General features: G+C 49.5%; 1 long non-coding RNA gene across 1 annotated transcript in view; it reads right to left on the reverse strand.

Annotated features, from left to right (window-relative positions):
* Positions 1-3,955: 3,955 nt before the first annotated feature.
* Positions 3,956-20,613, reverse strand: part of LOC143642211 (uncharacterized) — a 42,907-nt gene continuing 26,249 nt past the window's right edge. Inside the window, exons 3-4 of the long non-coding RNA XR_013155616.1 lie at positions 12,066-12,274; positions 3,956-4,153 (exon numbers count right to left, since the gene is read on the reverse strand). This is a non-coding gene — a long non-coding RNA (uncharacterized LOC143642211). The remainder of the gene's footprint in view (positions 4,154-12,065; positions 12,275-20,613) is intronic.

The raw sequence follows: 20,613 nt of genomic DNA on the forward strand, positions 1-20,613 counted from the left end.
CATGGGGAGTCAGGGGACCTGAGCAGATCCTGCACCCTTTTTATTCAAAGGATGTCTTTAACTCACTCTCTGTGGTGATTTAATTTTAGCTTCTGCAAGAAGGTGACAAGATCCCACTGGAGATCACAGAAACATGGCTTCCCCCAGTGGAACATGTCACCTGACTCTTACTTTAGTCTCTGATGTACAGTAGCAACTTGGGGGCAGTTGACCTCAAAAGTTTTCTTTAAACTCCCTGGAAACACCTGCGTGAGGCTCTGAAGGCTCCCAATCATGCAGACCACACCCATTTTCTCCTTTTTTCTAACCTATGTTCAAATTAGTGCAAACACACTTCATATATTGCAATGCTTCTACTCTGGGGACAGTGGTTACTGGCACCTCCCGTGGGTTTCCCAGGACTCTGAGGGTCCTATCCCTAAAATGTGAGACCATTGTCCCTGGTCCACTCTCACTGTGACCACGTGGTTTGGGGTATTGTGTCTCCTAGGATTTGCAAACCGGTCTTCAGGTTTGTATTTCTGTTTCAACTTAAGAAACACACTCAAGTGTCCATGTTGGCCGTGGTCAAAGGAAGCAAAACAACATTCTTAATAAAGTCAATTTATTTTCATTCTCCAGTAATAGCTAGTGTCACTAAATGCATTTCAAGGTACAGCCACTCCCGTTGGATGACCACGGGTTCCTGAGAGGGGACACACATCTCCTCTAAGAATCAGAAATCTTCTCATTCTGTGAGCAGGGGGCTCCCTGGACATACTGTGAAAGCAGTGACATGAGACAGGATGAACAACTCTCGATAATCTCTACATGAATTAGGAATGAACTGTAAAGTGACACATAGTTCTGTCTATTCAAAGAAGCTTTTAAAAAGGAAAATTACATGCTCAAGACAATTTAAATATCTAGTGAAACTAAATACAGAACATTGAGTTTATGGCCTTAACGAAGAATGCCATCCAGAACCCAGGTGTCCACACAGTGGGGCTCACCCAGGCCGTGACATAGTGGGTCTCCCACCCAGGGCTTTCCTTACATTCTTTAATCAGGGATGTGGCACATTTTTTTGTGTGGTTGCTAAAAGACAGACTGAGCAACAAAAAGAAAGACACATTCAGTGGTACCCACAAAAAAATAAATCCGGAATCTTTTATCCATGACAAGACCCCAGAGGCAAATCTGTCCAACACTGCAGCCAGCTAATGGTGGTTTTTCCTCAACCAACCATGGGATACCAAGGTTTAAATGTCACCAAATTATGTCAGCAAAATGCAGGTTTAGGACCTGCCAGGTGTTTTCCCAGGAGAAACACTGCAAGTCTTGAGCAGCAGGGGCCAGCGATGGACTCTGTGGCCCAGCACACATGCCTAGCATGCAGGAAGACCCAGGGTGCTCCAGGTGCTGCATAAAAATAAGAAGAAATCGACCCAAGGAAAAGTTGGTACTTTGAAAAATATATAAGGTTGATAGGAGAACAAGATTGCAGATTCGAGTGAGGCAGACTATCCCTGAGCTCAGTAACCCAGAACTGGAGCAGTGGGATACAGCTTCTCCCCAAGGTGTAGAGAGAAAACTCATGAGTTGGTGGTCAGTTTTCCATGGAGAATCAAAGACTCATTGACTCAATAAAAGGTTCTAAAAAGACGTCACCTGAGTTTATCAATCACCCATGGTCAGCCAACCTAAGAGCCATATTGAGACTGACTGTGGAGGAACCAATGGGCCTGGAAACCCAGTCCTGTGACTTCAGAGCAAGGTCCACATGAGCCTATGTGAGCCTAGCAAAGGCTTAAATAGCCTTAAAAACCATGGAAATCAGAAACGGAGAGCATTTTGTCCAGAAGGACACAAGTTGGAAATGCTAGAGAGACCCCCAACTCTACTTAACCCTGTGAGTTCTGTGGCTCACAAAGAATAACAAGGCCAGCTATAGCAGTCAGACCAGTGGGCCCCAGAGACTGCCAGTACAGCACCATCTGAGTTCCTGGGGCCCACTCAGGCCGGTCCCTGCTGGGTCCCAGCACCAGCACAGTCCCCAGAGCCATCCAAGCTCCCTGGGTCTGTAGAACTCACCAGGTCCAACAGCTGCCCGGTTTCTGATACCCAACAGGTCGCTAGCACTTGCCTGTCCCACCTGGTCCATCACCCACCAGTTTCCCAGGTCCATGGTGAACACCAGATCTAGCATCAGTCCAGCATACAACCAAGCCCCTTGGCCACCCATATTCAATTCCCCTAACATCCAGGGCCCCTACCTAGACCACTGATCTTCTTACTAGGCCTGGAGATTTGCCACCAGCCCATCACCCAGGCTGCCTGGCTACCACTTTGCTGCCTGGCCTGCCCAGCCCTGCTTCATCAGTGGCCAGCAAGGCCTATCGACCAGCCCTGATCCACAAGCTCAGGCCAGCCAGGCCCACTGGACATAGCCAGCTGTGTCACCACCCAGCCACAGCCCCCAGCCCACCCATGCCCATCACCCAAGAAGGGACAATCCCATGCTCACTGATTATCTTATCCACCATGGTGGAAAGGACTCCTTAATTCATTAACATTTCACCAAGTTTTCTCACCTTTTTTTTGCTTTTGTTGTTTTGTTTTGATTTTTTATTTTGCTTTTCTTTTTTTGTATATTATTTGTGTACTAAGTGACTCAAGAAGTCCTATACATATACACCCTTGTTTATTTCTCCTCATTTTTAGTTTTTGCCGCAGTCTGGCTGGGCACAAATCACGAGCCACTCACAGCTTTGTAGATTCAAGCAGCAATTCTTTATTCCCGATCTCACACCAGCCGTCTACAAACATGTTCTGGGGAAAGCCACATTCTCTGCCCAAATCCACACTCCACTGGGCTTCTGTCTCCCAAATATATTCTGAATCCTGTGAGAACTCAAGGGGAACTCAGGCAGCAGGATACGCCCTATTCCCAGCAGGAATAACCTTAAACCGGGAACACCCTAAACTCGGATTATCCTAAACCAGGAACACCCTAAACACGGATCCGCCCTGGTCCTTGAGCAAGGTCACCTTCCACTAAGCAACATGGGGGTACGCTGGCAAGGAAATTGTCATACCTACTTGGCTAATGGATCCCAGCATCTCCCCCCTTCTGATTAATTAAACAACAAGTAATGTGGCTTAAGGACCGTTCCAATTCAACATATGGTTCTTACCCGTCATCGGAAAACTGACCTTTAGGCATCAGCCTCCTGTCTTAGGTTGTGTGGAAAGGAACTTGGACAACACCTAAGAGCTGAGATTGGTCTGCAGCTGACAGAGAGCAAAGCATTGGGACCTCTGTGCTACTTCCATAAGGAAATGGCTTCTGCCACACCCAGAAGAGCCTGGAAGAGAACCACAAGCCTCTAGAAGAGATTGTGGCTTGCCTGACATCTTCATTTCTATTTCATGATGTCCTGAGAGCCCTGGTAACAACTGTGTCACACAAAGAACTACACAAAAGTAGGAGTTGTCAGCTGCTACTTTTGCACTCTGATGGAAAAGAAAAAAAACACACAGCAATAACAAAAACAAACATGGACCCAATCATTCCTGCAAAATATTTTTGAAGTAGAGAGTATAACTTTGCCAGAAATTTGGGACAGTTCATGTCTAAGAACTACTTGAATGAACCCCCAACAAATATGAGTCAGGTACACCTCTTCTGTTTGGTACCCAAGCAGCTGACAACTAAATGTCTGCCAAGGCTTACTTACTTGGTTAATCCCTCATCCATGCTTGCCACAAATCCTGCTATTGACTTCCACTGATTTACAATACCATAGAAACAATCAATACCAATGAACGTTGTTTTTCCAACTTTTTTTTCAGAAAAAAAGTAAATTCAGAACAGAAATATGAACAAAACTTAATTATTAGATTAAAAAGTAGACTTTTAAACTTCACTATGCACAAATAGAAGAGAAGTTAATGAAATTCCTACATACCTGTCTCCACCTTCAAGAAAGCTCCTCCCATCTTGCAAATCATCTGCTAGGAAACCTTTGTGGCCACAGTCAGTAATGACCAGGTTCTGTCCATGGGATGTAGTACCACACACTGGATTCGATTCAGGCATTGAACACATAAGTATATATTTTTTAATTTCATCACACCTGTTTTTCCCACCTTTGGACAGTATACAAACCACCTGGAAAGTAAGCAGACATCAATATCTTTAAGACCGAGTAACGATAAGAGAACTGAAAACCATCTCAAGGTGGAGCACTGAGAAACTAGTGTCTATTAAGTGACTATTGGATTCTAAGAAAGCAGACGGTATAGAATCACATTCCATCCCATAACTATGAGGAGAGATGAGCACTGCCACAACCTCACCCAGTGGCCTTCACTGATTACTGTAGGTCCAGCGGACTCAGAAAAGGCCACGGGCAATGGAAGGGGCCCAAGGAGCACCCACTTGGGACAACAGTCCCAGGTGAGGCTCCCTCCAACCTCACTCCTCCAGGTCCCCACTCACTGACATTTTGCCCAGTTCAGAAGCAAGCCCAGAATTCCACCAGTGAGGAGGAGGGACAGTTCTTAATAGCTGAGCATGGAGGAGCATGCAGGGCTGCTTAGTGGGTTAATGGGAAGCTTGAGCTTGAAACCTCACAGCTAACTCTGGCAGGGTGCCCTTCCATCCAGGAAAAGCCAAGACCCATGACAACTGGAACCTCCCAAGAGTGAATGCTGAGTGGATCTCTGGGTCTGTAGGTGTCTGTGTTGGATTGGACTGGTGAAAGGTAGCATATCTTACACTGTAGGAACAGTAGGAGGCCTAGTATTGTCCCCAGAACAGCTAAGCAATGAAGACAGTCAAACAATTGGAGAGCTGGGGTTGTGGCTCAGTTGCAGAGTGCTTGCCTAGCACGTGGGAGGCACTGGGTTCAATTCTCAGCACTGCACAGAAATGAATCAAGGCCTGTGGACAACTAAAAAAATAAAAATTGGAGAATCTTGATAACTAAAGTTCAAAGAAAGCAACCCAAATATGAATAAAACTCGATTTTGTGAGTACACAGCTGGGTTTTTCTGGTTTCCACACAAAGAGAAAGGACTGTGCACAGAGGGTAGCATTCCCTCCCAGCCTGCCCTGCTGAACCCCTCAGCCAGACTCTGGGGGATGCCTTAAATGCATTCTCAGCAGCTGTTCCCTCCACTGTTCCCAGAGAAAGTGCAGGAAGACAAACAGGCCATGATCCCAAAGCTGCCACCACCTGAAAATGCTGCTCAGCCAAGAAACTTGCCCCCCAGCAGTTCCCCTTCTGACTGTCCAGGCCCAGGCAGGACAGCAGACAGAACTCTGACAGCTCAGGGGCGGGGCATGAGCTGAGGGATTCTTGCCATTGCAAGAGCTCCTGGCTGTCAAACTAAGCCCCGCCCACTCTCAGCAGAGCAAGGCTAGATACAAACACTAGCTCACACCTTCAAGGGAGGACAAGGTGTCCTTGCCCGGCCCTAGCAAGCGAGATCCTGGAGATGCCACCAACACTTGCTCACCTGCTGGTGCACCGCCTATCTAATGACATTGCTTTCCCCTTCAGAGGCCCAGGGAGGCTACCCCCTGCTCCAAGCTTGGAGGTATGGGGAGCGCTTATATTGGGGCCATGCCACTTCCCGCCTTTTCCGAGAAGAGCACTCCTGAAGAGGCACCGACCTGTCCCTGTACCGGAGGTGCAGGTACTGCCAGCCAAACACCCGCTCATCACCCTAGTCCGCACGTGCTCCACGCCCCAAGAGCTACCCTCAACCTGCAGCAAGAGCCTTCTCAGCCCTCTGACTGCCCCCACGTCCATTGGAGTACAGCCCATCTGTGCTGCCATCCTGGCTGCCTCTGGGCAGGGGCAGGGTCGTTGCACCAGTCTGAGGGGAGAGATCCCTGGCCTTGCCATAGCTGCCACCCCTCAAACCCAGCATCTACAACCCTTCCGAGATGATCCCGAAACGTCACTGGGTCAGGAGGTGGGTGGACCAGCGGGATCTGAATCACATCCCAGTGTCAGCACTCAACAGTCCCCCCAGGACCCACGCACGCACCAGGCACGCAGTTCCCTTGCCTATTTCTCCCGCATCTGGTGCAAGCACGTGCACTTTGCACGTGCATGCAGACTTTGCACATGCACGCGGAATTTGCACGCGCGTGTCCGTTCCTGGCGCAAGCCTGCCTCTTGCCCAGTACTGACGGTTTTCCTCACGTGCTCGCCTGTTCTTCATTCATTCCTTCCTCAGCTGCGCCCGGCAACAGGTCTGACAGCCATTTCGCCTGAAGCTGCGTGAGCAGCCCAAGAAGGCCTTCTGCCATGGACGCTAGACCATCTAGCGCCCACTAGCGACTTCGCTAAGACTGCCATGGAGACGTCCCACAGCAAGTGTTGTCGCTCACCCCTGCCCCCGGCGCTGAGGGGCAGAGACCTGCCAGAAGGGTCCCACAAGAAGCCCGGTCATGGGCCGCGCAGACTTCCCTATACTGGTTGGCCACTAAGGGCTTCCTGGGCTGGTGGCACCACTCGCAGGTCATCTTGCCGCCATCCTGCAACTGCTCCTCAGCGGTTGGGAAAAGTGCCTGCTCGGTGCTTTTCCAGGGTCCTGCGGACCCTTCGATCTTTTCTCGGAGACTTGGATATTGCCTCCTCCCTCCGCATGCCAGGTCTCCTGAAGAGGACGCTGCTGTCAACTGCAGCTTTCATGAATTCCTGCATCCCAGGCCGCAGACTCAGACAGCCGCCTTGTAGGGTGCAGGGGCAGGAAGTGGCTCCTTGCCAGCTTCCAGCACCCCAAGAACCCTGCCCAGGGAGGACTGTGATCACAGCCCCTGGAGACAGTGGCCAAGTGGTGGCTGAGCAAGCAGAGCACCCTGTAGCTAGAGAACATCAGAGGGGGCGCCCTCAGGTCACTGCAAGAGCATCTGCTTTTAGGCCCCTGGGGGCCCATAGCTGTGTGCCTGCCTTTGTGCCCAGGCCTGGGCCTCTGTGCAGAAACCTCTGCACCCAGAGCTCCCAAGACAGAGCTGAGAGCTCCCGGGCCATCTGCATGAGCTCCTGCCGCAAAAGAAACCCCATCAGCAGCTCCTACAGCTCCACGCGAGGTCTCCGAGCCCTGAAGAGGAGGGCTCCAGACCCATCCAACGGGGAGCCGCCCCTGGGATGTTCTTCATCCCCAGGGATTCCCCCAAAGAAGAGTGAGAAGGTGGCAGAAGGCAGGGCGGGACACCCATTGCCCAAGAGGAAGATCTCACCCACGGGAGACACCAGCAGGCCACGGAAACGCAAGTTTCCTCTCCTGCAATGCCGCCGACGGGAACCTCTGAAGCTGCCACCGCCTCTGTTACTGGCCTGTGCAGTGACTGCTGAGGACCTAGACAGGGAGAAGAAGAAAGCTCTGCAGCGCATCAACCGTCTTCTGATGGGTGAGACCCAGGCCATTGGGAACAGCTGTGCCATGGCCCCACAAGCCCATGGGGGGGTCCCCGCTCCACTGGGAGGGGCCAGGCCTCTGGCATCAGTGGGCCTCAGCCAGAGCTTTCCCCATCCCCCCAGCAGCACAACCATGGTGGCCCACACCCCAGTGTGGGTCAGCTCTGCTGTCTCTTCCCAGAGCCATCCTCCCATCACCAATCTTACAGGACCGCTCTCCCCCAGCCTGCCAATTGCTGCTTTGGCCCTTCCTCCCAGGCCCTCTCTCAGCACATTGGCAGGCTTGGCTGCACAGCCAGTGGCCCCCTTTGGGGTCACACCCTTGAACACCACTATGCCTTCACAGCCCCCACATCTGGGGCCTCCCTCCACCTTGGGTAGGAGCTTCCAGTGCTCTCACCAGGACCCAAAGCCCTACTGTACTCACAGGCCCTCACCTGTAGCAAGCTCCAGCTCTCCAGCTCAAAGGGTACAAGGACACATTCCGCAGGGTAAGCAGCCTCTCACCCCTGGAGCCACCGTCCCACCCAGTTCTGGGGTTCCTGGTGGGATGAAGCCTGGAGCCCCTAGCTTTGCCAGCTCTCATCAGCTTGGACAGGTGGGAGCTCCAGGTCCAGGTGCAGCTCCGATGCCACCCTTGACTGTGGGCCCAACAACCTTGGGCAGCCTAAACTACTCAGCCCTTGGGTCTGACAAACACAGAAACTCCACCGTGGGTCCTCGTGGCAGCACCCAGACACATTCAGTGACCTCAAAGGCAGCTGGGAGGAGAGATTTGTCCTTGGGTCAGACATCACACAAGCAAATATCCAGCTCAGAAAGTAGAGAAACCCCCAAAACTAGAGAGCACTGTGGGGCAAGTTCGGGAAATGACACCTACACTGCCCCTAGCCAGAGCACCACCATGGCACCCAGAAAACACACAGACAAGGGTAAAAAAGGGCAAGGAAAGAGTGGAGTTCCCACCCCGAGTGCCATTCCTCAAAGCCTGCCCATCCAGAAACACCAAAGCTCACCTCAAAGGACAAGTACTACAAAGGGTATCTCTAGTTGCCCTTCAGTCCCTGGGACATCAAGGAGATCAGAGAGCCCAGACTTGCTCCCTGAAATGATGTCAGCCTTTGGGGCCTGGTGTAGCTCCTCCCAAAGAGGAGAAACCCCAAGCAACAGGCAGCAAGAAGGAGCAATGTTGGGACAGAACACCTCCAGTGCCCCTAGCCAGAGCACCACCATGGCACCCAGAAAACACACAGACAAGGGTAAAAAAGGGCAAGGAAAGAGTGGAGTTCCTACCCCGAGTGCCATTCCTCAAAGCCTGCCCACCCAGAAACATCAAAGTTTACCTCAGGGGACAAGCACTAACATTGAAAAGGGTATCTCTAGTCTCCCTATGGCCCCTGTGACATCAAGGAGATCAGAGAGCCCAGACTTGCTCCCTGAAATGATGTCAGCCTTTGGGGCCTGGTGTAGCTCCTCCCAAAGAGGAGAAACCCCAAGCAACAGGCAGCAAGAAGGAGCAATGTTGGGACAGAACACCTCCAGTGCCCCTAGCCAGAGCACCACCATGGCACCCAGAAAACACACAGAAAAGGGTAAAAAAGGGCAAGGAAAGAGTGGAGTTCCTACCCCGAGTACCATCCCTCAAAGCCTGCCCACCCAGAAACATCAAAGTTTACCTCAGGGGACAAGCACTAACACTGAAAAGGGTATCTCTAGTCTCCCTATGGCCCCTGTGACATCAAGGAGATCAGAGAGCCCAGACTTGCTCCCTGAAATGATGGCAGCCTTTGGGGCCTGGTGTAGCTCCTCCCCAACAGGAGAATCCCCAAGCAACAGGCAGCAACATGGGGCAAGGTTGGAACGGAAAACCTCCAGTGCCCCTAGCCAGAGTACCACCATGGCACCCAGGGAAAACACAAAAGAGGGTAAAAAGGGGCAAGAAAACAGTAGAATTTCTACCCTGAGTGCCATCCCTCAAAGCCTGCTCACCCAGGAACACCACAACTCACCTCAGGAGACAAGCACTACAAAGGGTGTCTCTAGTTTCTCTTTGGTCCCATTGACATCAAGAGGATCAGGGAGCCAAGACTTGCTCCCTGAACTCATTACAGCTTTTGGAGCCTTGTGTATCTCCTCCCAAAGAGGAGGTACCCCAAGCAACAGGCAGCAACATGGGGCACAGAAGACCTCCAGTGCCCCTAGCCAGAGTACCAGCGTGGCACTGGGGAAACACACAGAAAAGGGAACAAAGGGACAAGGAAACACTCGTGTTCCTACCCTGACTGCCATCCCTCAAAGCCTGCCCACCCAGAAACACCCAAGCTCACCTTGCGGGACAAGCAGTGCAGCCAGTAAGGATAACTCTAGTTACCCTTTGGTCCCAATGACATCGAGAGGATCTGGGAGCCATGACATGCTCCCTGAACTCATTATAGCTTTTGAGGCCTTGTGTATCTCCTCCAAAAGAGGAGGTACCCCAAGCAACAGGCAGCAACATGGGGCACAGTTAGAACAGAACACCTCCAGTGCCCCTAGCCAGAGCACCACCATGGGGACCAAGGGACAGAAAGCAAGGCACACCCCAGGGAAAGCAACCTCTGGTGTGGCCACAGTTACTGCCATCCCCCAAAGCCTGCCCACACAGAAAGGCTTAAGCTCTCCTGGGGGAACCAACACCACATCCTCAAAATCAACCTCTACTTGGACCTCCACCCATAGTCCATCTATGAGCCCTGGGAGCCCAGACTGGCTCCCAGATCTGATCTCTGCTTTTGGAGCCATGGTCATCAGCCCACGTGGAGAAACAAGAAGCGCAAAAAAGCGCTAAGAACACACTTGGGCTTTAACACCTTCAGCCCCCCTACCCAGATAGGATGATGCTAACTTCTCTAAGGACTGACACTGCCTAGATCCCAACAGTCCTCCACTGCCCTCAGCTGGGCCTCAGCTGGCCCTGCCTCCACTCCATGGGGCCACTGGGCATCCTATCACTTCCACCATAGGATGGTGAGTCTGGCATGCTGTAGGCCTTGAAGACTTGTGAGGGCACTCAATTTGGCCAGGGCATCCACCCAGTGAAGCAGGGCCATACCTGCAAAGACAACAGCCCATGGGAGCAATCCCAAGGTCAGCTACTAAAATACAGTATTACAACTTGTTTGTCTTATAAGTAATCACCTTATTATTATAAATTACCTTCAGTTGTTACATTAAAATTTGTACTTGCATAAGGCTTTAAGAGATAATAGTTTTAAAACTTGTAAGGATAATACAATATAAAACGAATAAGAGTAAAAGATTTAATTTTATAATAGTTATAAATTAAGGAATATATTTTTTCATAATTTGAAGCATTTACTTATTTATATATAGTGTTTTTGTTTACTTTAGGAATATAGTAATCTTTATAACAGAAGCCTATCTTCTGAATTTAATTTTAAATAAACTTGAATAATTGTCTAGATTGATATGGGAAATGATATTACCTACTGCCCAGCTCCACATCCTGTCTGTCCCCAGAGTGGGGCTGCAGTTGAACCCTTATGAGATCATTCAGACCTCACTAAGAAGAATGCATTCTCCATTTTGAAAATATGAAGACAGCACTCAATATTCTTCACAGCTGCTGAAACTAATTCTGACCTCCATGCAGGAATTTCCTTCTTCTAGGACAACACCCACTCCTCAGGACCCTTCTCATACATTCTAGGCAGGAGACTCAATCCTACTTAAGACATAGAAAAGCCAGAGATCAGAAGTGCAACTCATGGATAAGTGGACAGGCCCTCATGAATTTCTCCTAACCACGCACTCACACATTTCTAACCCTCATTCACCACATCTGAAGAGGAAGGACACCACCAGAAGATGATTGTCCTGCTCATCCTGGGAATCCACAGTCCCTGGTTAGCTGACAACCCCTCTACAAATCTCACATGTCTGTTCAGGAGACAAGCCCCAGATGGAACATACCAAGCTTTCATGTGTTCAATTACTGTTCCACTTGACCTTCTCTCTCCCTCCCTCAATCCAGGTCAGATTCCTTTCCACCTGGTTACAGATTGGGCTCTCAGTTTCTGATCTCTACCATCAGGTAGATGGCTGGGACTTCAGAGAGCTCCCTCTGCTGGACACTGACTAACTTGGAAAATTCAGGCAGCGATTCAAAGTACCTGGCAGCAGTTTCCTAACTGGCTCAGATCAGGGGGGAATGCTGCCATGCTCAACCGAAAATGCCTCCTTCCTCCTTCTAACCAGGAGAATCCTGAGATGTTAAAAATCAAGGCTGAGAAGAGAAAATATGTCTCTTCTAGAAAGAGAAGTATTCGACACCACTCCAGACAAAGGCAATGGAGTAGGTAATGGAGCCAGATGGCTACTGGCAGGAGAAGCTGAATGGGTGAGAGATCCACCTCATGTATTGGTACACTACATGACTTTTGTGGGACTCTCCACCGAGTAGATTGGGCTCCCCAAAGATGTGGAATGCAACCATCACTCCAAAGGAGACCATGTGCCTTGGCCTATAGATGCATTCTTGCAAAATAAAGCATCCCCCTTTCTGGCCTATTCAAAATATTTCTTGAGTTGAAGGGATGCTGGCCCCTGATCTAGTGCCCCAACTATAAGTGTAAAGGGAAGACTCACACTTGCTGTACGAGCTGCCACCTGTCACCCACTTCCTTGGTCTTGAAGGGTCTGCATCATCTGTCACATCCACTAGGGGCCCCACTGTCCACACTTTGCCCTTTCTGAGGTGGCCTCTTCTTTTTGATCTTTTGTGCAGTTTGTGAGTCTTGGGCCAATCACCATCACGAACATCTTCCACAGAGAGTGCAGGCCTGGCATCAGAACACCTGGGCCAGGAAGAACAAGAAAAGAAAACTCACTTTTTTTTGAACCTAGGGAAAAATTACTTCAAGGGTGTAACATATTCTTGAGGCATTGGTGTCATTCTGCTTTGACAGAGAAAGAGTGCCCCCTGAGTACATCTTCCCACTTTCTGGAATTGGGATGATAGTAGAGTGTTTTGTGTGTGAACAAAAAACTTAATCGCAGTAGAATACACTAAGATGGTTATTCTGCACCTATTTTATAAATTTCATGAGGGAAAATGAAACGGTCATAACTACTACCAAAACTGGGAGTGGGGGAATGTACTATCCAGGAGCAGCTCTTGGTTGGGTCATCACCTCTAGGATTCCAGCTCTCATTTAGCTTGATTTGGATCACTTCACATTTCTACCAGGACACTTAATTTACTGAGAGCCATGTTGCCTGCCTCAGAAGGCTGACACCTGTGAAGACTTGTGTTGGTGTTCCTTTTTGGGCTTCCTCCGATGTCATCAAACAAATATCTTGTGGCATTTTTTCTATACTAAAGGGTAGGCTAATTGACAAGTCCCCTCTCTCCCAACCCCCCAGAACAAGCAAACAGTGGTTTTATGTGAAATGTGATACCTCTCAGTTTTTGAGAGCTGTTCCATTCTCTTAATGACTGGTTGTCTCAGTTGTTGGCGTTAGTATCAAGATTTCCTAGAAATCTTTATCATTTTCCCCATATTTTTACTGATGCAGTATGGCTCAGCTCCCCTACCCCTACCCCTTGGTCCCTTTTCTCTACTCATCTTTCCCACATTTCTTTTCCTTTTTGTTCTTTATATTTTGCATACCAGAGAAAACGTACATCCAATATTTGTGCATCTAAGTTCTTTGGGGATGTTGATGTGTAGGTTTTTTTCCTTCATGTGTCCTTATCTGGTTTGGGTATGTGTGTGATGCTGGCTTTATAAATTTGGAATGTGTTCCATCCCTTTGTATTTCATGGAGTAATTTGAGGAGTTTTGGCATCACTTCTTCTTCAAAGATTTTTGGTAGACCTCAGCTGGGAGTCCATCCAGCCCTGAGTTTTTCTTTGTTAGAGACAGTAACGAAAAGCCTTCCATCTCATTACAAGTCATTGGTATGTTTGGGTTTTCTTTTGCTCTGGATTCAGTTTTGGTAGATCCTATTTATCTAGAAATGTATTCATTTCTTCTAGGTTTTCCAATGTATTGGAGTACAAGTTTTCAAACTAGTCTCTAATGATCCGCTGGATTTCTGTGATATCTATGATGATTTCACCTTTTTAATCTCTAATTTTATACACTTGGCTTTTCTCTCCTTTTCTCTTGGTTATTTTAGCATGGGGGCTTATCAATCTTGTTTACCCTTTTAAAGAAACAACTGTTTCATTGGACCTTAGTGTTGTTATGTTTGTTGTCAAGTTCCTTAATATTGGCTCCCATTTTATTTCCTTCCTTCCTTCAGTGTTTGCTCCTCCACCATAGCCTGGCTTTTACACCATTTCCCATGTACACAGTGCATGATGTCGGCTTCCTCAGTAGAGGGCGCTGAAGTGACACTGCAGGAAGCAGAGGCCTCTTTTTGGTTAAGCTACTGCACCATTGCTCTGTGATGCTGGTATGAGTCCATGTGAGGGCAGTGTGGATCAGGCGAGGAGATCCTCAGATCCTGAGGAAGGCTTTGGTCTCCAGGAAAATTTCCCAACACTTTCCAAGCTGAACTTAGGTGATGGTGCCCTCCTAGTGAATGGTCCAACTGTAGTGGGAGGCACCTGGCTCTGAGTTCAGAACTTGGTAATTCCTGGCTCTACCCATGCCCACCTGAGTTGTAGCACACCAAACACACTGCCCTTAGCAGGCACATATTCCCAAGGGTCCCCCATCCCTCTCTGTTCAGAGGATGCTGTGAGAGCCATGGCTGCTGCTCCCTCAGGTAAGGAAGGTCCAGGTGGGCTGGGGAGTGGACAGCCGTGGATGCTCCTACCATGTGGTCACCCATGCCCACCAGCTTGTTCCCTAGAGATGAAGACCTGGCATAAGGCAGAAGCTGCTGCAGAGTATTGAAGCTGCTGCTGACCTTGAGGAAGAAGGTAGGTGCAGGACGCACATCTGGGAAGGCACAGCCAACTTGGGTGGGGGGCAATGGTTCCTGGAGGGGTGCTCCCTTGTGACAGGAGCTGCCACATTGTAGGCAGGCTCACCCAGGATGAGCATCTACCTCTGGAGGGCTGAAGGGGTGACCCATATGTTTAGGGTTCTGGGGCTGGAGGTATGGGGTACCTGTGGTGTCTTTAAGCTGTGTGCAGGGGTGGATGCAGTGTGAAGATCCTCCAGGTTGGGGGCATAGCTTGAGGTGTCTGGTTGGGACCCCCTGTTGTGCAGGAACAGTTGTGTGGGTCTCAGTGAGGGGGCCTTAAAGGAGAGACAAGCTTCTGGGGACAGGTAGGCCTGTTTGGGGAGGTCCATGTTGAGTGGGCCTGCCAAAGAGGGCCCAGTGTTCAGCAAAGGAGAGGTTCAGTTTGGGGACAAAATGACTCCCTCCTGCACCCACACATTTGCAGTCCCCAGAGCCACCACCACCAGGAGACAGAGGTCACTTCTTGGGGGTCTCAGTTCTGTGAACTGCTCCTTTGGCAGGCAGGGAGCCTGCCAAAGGAGAATGACAAACAGACTTCTGCTGCCCTGCTGCCCATTTACTGTCCCTTAGGCCATGGTGGAGATTAGTCCAGTCTCTGGATTTATAGCTAGTCACCTCTGAGGTCCCTGTAGAGGTGCGGAACATGTATACTGGCGGGGCTAAGGATGGCATCTGCAGGTCTGGACTGAGTGTGCATGGGTGCACACATGGCTGTGTGTGTGTGTGTTTGTGTGTGTGTGTTTGTGTGTGTGTGTGTGTGTATGGTGTGTATATGTGTGGAGTTTGGGCTGCAGCGTGTGAGTATGAGAATGTATGTGCATCTGTCTGCAGATGTCCAAGTGCATTTCCAGACATTGCATGTGAATCGGTGTGAACTGTTTTTGTGAGTCTGTTTTGTGTAATGCATGAGTATATATGAATAAATAAGACTATGATTTGTGTGTGTGTGTGTGTGAGATTTGCCCTTGTCTTGTCACCCCCCACCATTGCTCAGCCTGGCACCCCTTTGCAGCCATGTTTGCATCTTGTGAGCTGTCAGCTCGAGATCTTGCATGGTGTAGACATTTTGGCCCAGCCTGGTCTCTGTGTGTGTGTGTGTGTGTGTGTGTGTGTGTGTGTGTGTGTGTGTTAAGGGTGGCATCATGTGGTGGACGAACTGAGCACCACTGAGGCTCCCCTCCCCATGCAGATGCAGATTGAGCACTTACTCACATGCTTTCATTGAGAGTACAATCCAGCCTGAGGACAGGTAGATAAATAATAAGTTCCATGGCAGAAATAAAGGTCAGAAAGACAGGGAAAGGGCTCACCAGAGGTGGTGGTCAGCTTGGCCTCGCTGAGGGGATAATGTTTGAGCAGAGCATTGAAGGAAGGGAGGACATACACTTCTTCAGGAAGGGTGTTCCTGGCAGAATTATCAACACCTGCAAGAACTTGAGCTGGGAAGACAGAGTAGCAAGGTGGCCAATGAAACCAGAGCAGAGTGAAGGAGAGTGATGATGAGGTCAGAGAAAGAACAGGGTCCACCTTCCAGAGTCTCGTGGCTGCTGAGGTCTTTGGCCCTTACTCTGGGTAAGATGGGTGCCCTGGGGGAGTTTGGACCAGAGGAGGAACATGGAAGTATCAGGGACCAGTAGTAAGGAAGCACAGTCACTAGGGTGTCAGGCCAAAGAAGAAACTTCGGCCTATTCTTTTCAGAATTTTGCCTCTGGGCTGGGAACCCCAGGCTCAGCCTCTACTTTTCAGCATTCAGAGTAGGGGTTGCAGAATCCTTGTTCATTGAATGGGCACAGAACTTCCAAGAAGGACATTTATGGGTCCCCTGAGTCCTGTAGGATTGACTCAGTTGAGCCTGTGTGTAGGCTAATGGGGGCAGAACTTCTCATGAATAATGCAGTCCCACCCACATGATGTGTTTTGAGGCTGTTTCAGGACTCTGACAGCACAGCTCCTGGGAGCTTTGGATAGTGTTGGGTGTCTGGTAGCCTTGATCTCCCTGGTTATCTGTAGTGAGAGTGACAAGAGGGGCCTGGCTTTCTTGTTTGCTTGTGTCTCCTGTGCCATGCTGTTGGGTCTCCCTGCAGAAGCCTCATGAGGTGCTGTAGTAGCTTTTGGGAGCATTTTGTCATGGGCTAACAAGTAGGAAAGGGCACTTTTGTCACCCCCATGGGCCTGCAAAATTGCTAAGGCTTCAGGCACCTGATGCAACAGGACATGGCCTGAGTCCTTTTCCCCAGGCCTCTATCCCTAACAACCATGTGATTCCTAAAGAGTCCTGGATCACATCCCCCTGTTCCTGCTTTCTAAGCACAGGAGGTTCTAGAGCTGACCACCACCTCTGGGAGCCCTAGGGTCTAGCCACCAGCTGTCACCATGCTCTGTGACCGGGCCCTCCCTGGAATTTGCCAAGGCTGTACTTAAGATATAATAAAACAACAGCTAATAAGGTTTGCTCCCCTCCAGGAAGCCTAGAATTCAATTAAAGACATCCTGAATAAATAAAGGCATAAAAACAAACAAAACAAAAAATTACCATATGATACCTAGCTGTTCAATAGCCAATCTCATTTAACCACACCCATGCTCTGTGGAGTGAACAACACACCTTCCACTGGTGCATTAGAAAACTGGGACAAGGACATGGCAGGATTCTTGCCTAAGGTCACAGAGATAGTGAGTGGTTTACCCAGGGATCTGGCTGCAAACCGTGCTTTACAATGCTCTGCAGCTGCAACCAACAGCCCATAGGTAGTTATGACCTATGCTGGGAGTTGAGTTGGAGTTGGCAAAGGGCCAGACTTTGGAATCAGACAGTCCTGGGTTCAAATTGTGGTCCTGCCTGTTTAGTAGCACCTGAACCTCTGGAATGACAGTCTCTTTTCCCTTGTGCAGCAGTGTTGCTGACCTGTTCTCATGGTGCCATCTGTATGCAGAAAGGACTGCTTCGCTCACTCCAGTGGGAGCAAGATGGACTCAGCTGCAGGGGGTCAGTTTCTGCCCTGTGCTCACAGATGACTTTGCAGATGCTCTCAGAGCATGAGCTTGACCACCTGGATAAGCCCTGGGTAGGGGTGCTGCAGGCCCCAGAGCTGTGCTATAATGTTGAATGCAAGGGGTATTTCTTGATGTCCAAAGGGACAAGCTCTTTGGGGGGAGCCTCCAGATCCTGCCATGGAGTAAAGATTAAGGTAAGCTCATCCTGAGCCCTTGGGTGAGGGGTTTCAGAGTTCTAAATTCAGATGGGTCACTGTGATTTTCTTTTAGTGATATGAGAAGATGGAAGATCCATATTTTTATGCTTTTTCTGTGCCTGATGTTTTAGGAGCTCAGATTGAGGGTGTTCTTAGGAATGTGACAGTTGCTGCCATACCGAGGCCACATTGAAAATTCAGATAGCTGAGGCCCTAGGAGTCAGACACTCAGTGACACTTGGGTCTTTGAAAGCATTCCCTGCAGCTATTCTTCAGTCAATTATGCTTAATTAGTAGACTAGAATTATAGAATCTCCAGTTCATCAAACATCAATCCTAAGTGCTTTGCCTTGTCTCATATAATCTACAAGGCTGACTTCCTCTTGTGTAGGTGAAAGTAGCAACTCCTCTTTATTAGTAAGGAAGTTGAAGCTTTGAGGGTTTAAGGACTTGAGCCAAGGCCACACAGCTATGAAGCAGCAAAGTGGTCCACCTTTCAAATTGGATAAACCCTAACAATGTTAGCTAGATCAATAAGTAAACAAGCATAAATTTACAGGAGAAAGAAAGGCTGACAAGTGGATTGCTTTGGTTCACATGTTTGGGAATTGTGGGCTGAACAGATTCAGGCACAGCTTTATCCAGAGGTTGCAGTGTCATCATCAGGACACTGCCTCTCTCCATCTCCCTGCAATGCCTTCTTTGCCCACCCTGTCTCTGGGGGTGGTGGCATGTTGCCAAGCATCTTTAGAGACACAATCTTCTAGTTTGGCATTGGAGGAAAAGACAGTGTCCTAATGATGATAGTGAAAGTCATGGGCCAGCCTGGGTCACTGCGTCTTTCTGCCCATCGTGGTGGGATGGATTGATCTCAGTGGTCAAGCCTGGAGGGGCTGAATCATTGTGTGAGAGAAAGAAAGAGTCACCAAAAATATTCAAGGGTAAATGATGAGACAGGGAGATGAAAGCCAAGCAGGCAAGCCACAGATGTCCCCACTGAAGGGGTGAGAGCAGCTGCATTTAGAACACAGCCCCTTGCCGTAGAGGTGGCTGATTTTGCCCCTGTGCCTGTCTTTGGTCCTAAGTGCTGCCTGTAGGCTTACTATTTGCCAGGTGTCCACTGGATCAGGTGAGAAGACCCTGATATTGTACAAACAGACACCAACTTGCTGCATGGAGAGAGCATGCTCAGCTTTCCTGGGTACCTCCAAGTGTCCAGAGTGCATTACCCAAGCCTGGCTCAGATTGCCCAGGTCTGAATCAGTGGAGGCAGTTGTAACTACTACCATCAACTGTGTGGCTTTGAAACATCAGAAAATGATTTCTCACAGATCTGAAGGCTGGCAGGCCAAGATCAGGGGGCCAGGATGGCAGGATATGGTGAGGGCCCTCCCTCAGGTTGCAGCTGACCCACTTCTCATTATATCCTCACCTATGACTTTTCCACAGCTTCCAAGCCCTTCTTTCCAATCCTGGGGGAGCTGGGGAGACCACAGTGAGCACAAGGAAGGCCTATACCCTCTTGGAGCTCACAGTCTAGAAGGAGAGACCGAGCGAGGACAAGTCAACTGATGAAGAAATAGGATGAATTCAGAAATGGTTGAGGAAACAGAGGAGAGGGAGGGTCAGGGTGTTTCTAGGTGGCAGTCAGAATGGGCTTCTCAGAGGAAGTGTCATGAGAGCTGAGAGCTTATTGATGGACAGGAGCTGCTGGGCCCAGAAGTGGGAAGGACAGCTTAAAGGTGCTCAGGCAGCAAGCAGCTGGCAGACTCTGAGGGAGCAGGGGTGGAAAGGAGATAAGTAGGGACAGTCCAGGGACAGAGAGAAGAGGTGGGCCACCCTAAATCTGAGTCTTCCCTCAAGGCCTTCTGAGGAGGTGTCAGGCAGGGCTTCTGAGCTGTCACCATCAGACAGCTTCTCTATAAAGACCCCAAAGCCCCTCAAAGACCATGCTGTGCTGAGCTTGGAGAGAGGCAGGTTGGGAAGGAGGTGCTCGGTCTGTTTGCCCCAGCCTCTGGTTGCCTGCCCTCAGCCTCTCCCAGTGCAGAGTGACAAAGCACACTTCTTCCTCCTCTTGCTTTTTACTTGCTAACATTTTAGAGCATTTTTAAGCTCAAAATTGAGGGGAAGAACAGAGATTTCCCAAATGCTCCCATCCCTGCCCAGCCTCTGCCTTTGTCACCATCACTACCCACCAGAGAGGCACATTTGTTCCAGTTTAGAAACCCACATCATTGTCACCTAGAGTCTGGAGCTTACCTTAATCTTTACTCTTGCTGATGCACATTCTGTGGGAATGGACAGTTGTAGAATGACATCAACCCACCTTTGGCCATGACCATGATGTTTACTGGCTGTGATCTGAGGAAGCAGGTGCATTGGCCACCAGGACAGAGCAACCTGAATCCATGTGGAGCTTCACTGATGCAAAGTGCAGTCTCCTCACAGGCCTGATGGGCCTTGCCTTCCTAGGTCAGCAGCCTCATTGGAAACTTGGGAATGGTAAAAGTGACACCTACATTGCATGGGTGCTATGATCTTTGGGCTTACGCAGGAAGCACTCACATCTAGGAGGCACCCATAGGGGTTTGTTGAATGAGTGAATAACGGTACTCTCTTCCAGACTTGGTGTGGGACAGCCTGGATTTGAATTCCCACCCTGGCACATGTAGCTGAGTATTCTGTGGCAAGTCATTTCATCTGACCATGACTCAGTTTCCTCATCTATAGAGGGGGGATATATCCATCACATTGAGTTACCATGAGGAGTTGAAGAAACCATATCCATAAGCATGGGCCAGAAACACAGTGGTAGGTGGTGCTACTAAAACAAATGTATGCACACTTACTATGCAGCAGCTACTGTCTTCAATTCTTGAAAGCTACTTTATTCCTCCCCAAATTTGGACATTCCTCAGAAGGTGCTGGAGCTGCTGTGTAAAAGATGTGTATTGCTTCCAAGCCCTGGCACATGGCCATCTCCTGCTTGGTGCTGGGAATTCTGGGAACTCAGTCAGCTCTGG

This window comes from Callospermophilus lateralis, chromosome 10 (genome assembly GCF_048772815.1).
Source record: "Callospermophilus lateralis isolate mCalLat2 chromosome 10, mCalLat2.hap1, whole genome shotgun sequence".
Lineage (NCBI taxonomy): Eukaryota > Metazoa > Chordata > Mammalia > Rodentia > Sciuridae > Callospermophilus > Callospermophilus lateralis.